Here is a 4,317-nt window from a genome sequence, read left to right on the forward strand (position 1 = left end):
GCTGGGCCAATTGTGCGCCGCCCTGTGGCAGAGGAAGTGGGTCTACAACAGACCCATTGATTGGTAATACGCTTCTTTCTGAGATATTTTGTCTCAACCGCCGCACCCATCAACAGCTTCCTATTCTACATCATAATGAATGGGCTCCTGCTTGTTAGCTGTTAGCATGTGATGGTAATCCGGTCAAAGCACATTTCACATTCAGATAGACCTGTATATTCCTACTGTAATATCTACAGGATGTGTATATTCCTACTGTAATATCTACAGGATGTGTATATTCCTACTGTAATATCTACAGGATGTGTATATTCCTACTGTAATATCTACAGGGTGTGTATATTCCTACTGTAATATCTACAGGGTGTGTATATTCCTACTGTAATATCTACAGGGTGGTGTATATCCTACTGTAATATCTACAAGGGTGTGTATATTCCTACTGTAATATCTACAGGGTGTGTATATTCCTACTGTAATATCTATAGGGTGTGTATATCCTACTGTAATATCTATAGGTGTGTATATTTACTGTAATATCTATAGGGTGTGTATATTCTTCTGTAATATCTATAGGGTGTGTATATTCCTACTGTAATATCATAGGATATGTAATATCTACAGGATGTTGTAAATTTGACTGCCTTCTTCAATGTGAGGGGAATCAGGAGCTGCATGAAGTTGTTTTGAATTGACTCTGACCTGTCTCTCTCTCTCTGGCCAGTGGTGTTGATAGGAGACTCTCTAACCTGTCTCTCTCTTCTCTGGCCAGTGGTGTTGATAGGAGACTCTACCTGTCTCTTCTCTCTGGCCCAGTGGTGTTGATAGGAGACTCTCTAACCTGTCTTTCTCTCTGGCCAGTGGTGTTGATAGGAGACTCTAACCTGTCTCTCTCTCTCTGGCCAGGGTGTTGATAGGAGACTCTAACCTGTCTCTCTCTCTCTCTGGCCCAGGGTGTTGATAGGAGACTCTCTAACCTGTCTCTTTCTCTCTGGCCCGTGGTGTTGATAGGAGACTCTCTAACCTGTCTCTTTCTCTCTGGCCCAGGGTGTTGTAGGAGACTCTCTAACCTGTCTCTTTCTCTCTGGCCCAGTGCGTGTTGATAGGAGACTCTCTAACCTGTTCTTTCTCTCTGGCCGGGTGTTGATAGGAGACTCTCTAACCTGTCTCTTTCTCTCTGGCCCAGGGGTGTTGATAGGAGACTCTCTAACCTGTCTCTTTCTCTCTGGCCCGTGGTGTTGATAGGAGACTCTCTAACCTGTCTCTTTCTCTCTGGCCCGTGGTGTTGATAGGAGACTCTTAACCTGTCTTTTCTCTCTGGCCCAGTGGTGTTGATAGGAGACTCTCTAACCTGTCTCTTTCTCTCTGGCCAGTGGTGTTGATAGGAGACTCTCTAACCTGTCTCTTTCTCTCTGGCCCAGTGGTGTTGATAGAGACTTCTAACTGTCTCTTTCTCTCTGGCCCAGTGGTGTTGATAGGAGACTCTCTAACCTGTCTCTTTCTTCTGGCCAGTGGGTGTTGATAGGAGACTTCTAACCTGTCTCTTTCTCTCTGGCCCAGTGGTGTTGATAGAAGGAGACTCTCTAACCTGTCTCTTTCTCTCTGGCGTGGGTGTTATAGGAGACTCTCTAACCTGTCTCTTTCTCTCTGGCCCAGTGGTGTTGATAGGAGACTCTCTAACCTGTCTCTTTCTCTCTGGCCAGTGGTGTTGATAGGAGACTCTCTAACCTGTCTCTTTCTCTCTGGCCCAGTGGTGTTGATAGGAGACTCTCTAACCTGTCTCTTTCTCTCTGGCCAGTGGTGTTGATAGGAGACTCGCTTAACCTGTTCTTTTTCTCTGGCCCAGTGGTGTTGATAGGAGACTCTCTAACCTGTCTCTTTCTCTCTGGCCCAGTGGTGTTGATAGGAGTTCTCTAACCTGTCTCTTTCTCTGCCCAGTGGTGTTGATAGGAGACTCTTAACCTATCTCTTGGCCATGGTGTTGATAGGAGACTCTCTATGTTCTTCTCTCTGGCCAGTGGTGTTGATAAGAGACTCTCTAACCTGTCCTCTCTCTGGCCCAGCGGTGATGATAGGAGATCTCTAACCTGTTTTTTCTCTCTGGCCCAGTGGTGTTGAAAGAGACTCTCTACCTGTCTCTTTCTCTCTGGCCCAGTGTGTTGATAGGAGACTCTCTAACCTGTCTCTTTCTCTCTGCCCAGTGTGGTTGATAGAGACTCTCTACCCTGTCTCTTTCTCTCTGGCCCAGTGGTGTTGATAGGAGACTCTCTAACCTGTTCTTTCTCTCTGGCCAGTGGTGTTGATAAGAGACTCTCTAACCTGTTCTTCTCTTGGCCCAGTGGTGTTGATAAGAGACTCTCAAACCTGTCTCTTTCTCTCTGGCCAGTGTGTTGATAGGAGACTCTCTAACCTGTCTCTTTCTCTCTGGCCCAGTGGTGTTGATAGGAGACTCTCTTATACCTGTCTCTTTCTCTCTGCCCAGTGGTGTTGATAAGAGCTCTCTAACCTGTCTCTCTCTGGCCCAGCGGTGATATAGGAGACTCTCTACCTATCTCTCTCTGGCCCAGTGGTGTTGATAGGAGACTCTCTAACCTGTTCTCTTCTCTCTGGCCCAGTGGTGTTGATAAGAGCTCTCTAACCTGTCTCTTCTCTCTGGCCCAGTGGTGTTGATAGGAGACTCTCAACCTGTCTCTTTCTCTCTGGCCCAGTGGTGTTGATAGGAGACTCTCTAACCTGTCTCTTTCTCTCTGCCCAGTGGTGTTGATAGGAGACTCTCTAACCTGTCTCTCTCTGGCCCAGCGGTGATGATAGGAGACTCTCTAACCTATCTCCTTCTGGCCAGTGGTGTTGATGGAGACTCTCTAACCTGTCTCTTTCTCTCTGGCCAGTGGTGTTGATAGGAGACTCTCTAACCTATCTCTCTCTGCCAGTGGGTGTTGATAGGAGACTTTCTAACCTGTCTCTTTCTCTCTGGCCCAGGGTGTTGATAAGAGACTCTCTAACCTGTCTCTCTTCTGGCCAGCGGTGATGATAGGAGACTCTAACCTGTTCTCTGTCTCTCTGCCCAGTGGTGTTGATAGGAGACTCTCTAACTGTCTCTTTCTCTCTGGCCCAGTGGGTGTTGATAAGAGACTCTCTAACCTGTCTCTTTCTCTCTGGCCAGTGGTGTTGATAGGAGACTCTCTAACCTGTCTCTTTCTCTCTGGCCCGTGGTTGTTTGATAGGAGACTCTCTAACCTGTCTCTTTCTCGTCCCAGTGGTTGTTGATAGGAGACTCTCTAACCTGTCTCTTTCTCTCTGGCCAGTGGTGTTGATAGGACTCTCTAACCTGTCTCTTTCTCTCTGGCCCAGTGGTGTTGATAGAGCTCTCTAACCTGTCTCTTTCTCTGGCCCAGTGGTGTTGATAGGAGACTCTCTAACCTGTCTCTTTCTCTCTGGCCCAGTGTGTTGATAGAGACTCTCTAACCTGTCTCTTTCTCTCTGGCCCAGTGGTGTTGATAGGAGACTCTCTAACCTATCTTCTCTGGCCCCAGCTACGTGTTGGGAGACTACTCTGATGTCTCGTTCTCTCTGCGCCAGGGTGTTGTATAAGACTCTCTTAACCTCTCTCTCTCCCATGTGAGACTCATCCTCGGCATTATGATATGAGACCTCTAACTGTCGCGTTTCTCTCTGCCCAGTGGGTGTATAAACTCCTTAACCATGTCGTCTTCTCTCTGGCCCAGTGCTGTTGATAGAGACTCTCTAATGTCTTTTCTCCGTGGCCCAGCTGGTGTTGATAGGGAGACTCTGCCTAGCCGTAGCTGTTCTCTTTCGTCTCCTGGCACGTGGTGTTGATAGGAAGCTCTTAACTTGTTCTCTTTCTCTTGGCCCAGTGTGGTCTATAAGGAGACTCTCTATATTCTGTCTTTCTCTTCTGGCCCAGTGTGTTGATAAGAGACTTTCTAAGACTTGTCTCTTTCTCTCTGGCCCAGTGGTGTTGATAAGGAGACTTCTACCTGTCCTCTTTCTCTTCTGGCCTAGTGGTGTTGATAGGAGCCTCTCTAACTGTCTCTTTCTCTCTGGCCCAGTGGTTGTTGATAGGAGACTGCTCTAAACCGTTCTTTCTCTCTGGCCAGTGGTGTTCGATAAGATGACTTCTAACCTGTCTTCTCTGGCCCAGCGGTGATGAAGGAGACTTTTCTAACCTATCTCTCTCTGGCCCGTGGTGTTGGATCAGGAGACTCTCTATGTCTTTTTCTCTGGCGCAGTGGTGTTGGATACAGACTCTCTAAAACCTGTCCTCTTTCTCTCTGGCCAGTGGTGTTAGATAGGAGA

The sequence above is a fragment of the Salvelinus sp. IW2-2015 genome, linkage group LG27, assembly GCF_002910315.2.
Source record: "Salvelinus sp. IW2-2015 linkage group LG27, ASM291031v2, whole genome shotgun sequence".
Taxonomy (NCBI): Eukaryota; Metazoa; Chordata; class Actinopteri; order Salmoniformes; family Salmonidae; genus Salvelinus; species Salvelinus sp. IW2-2015.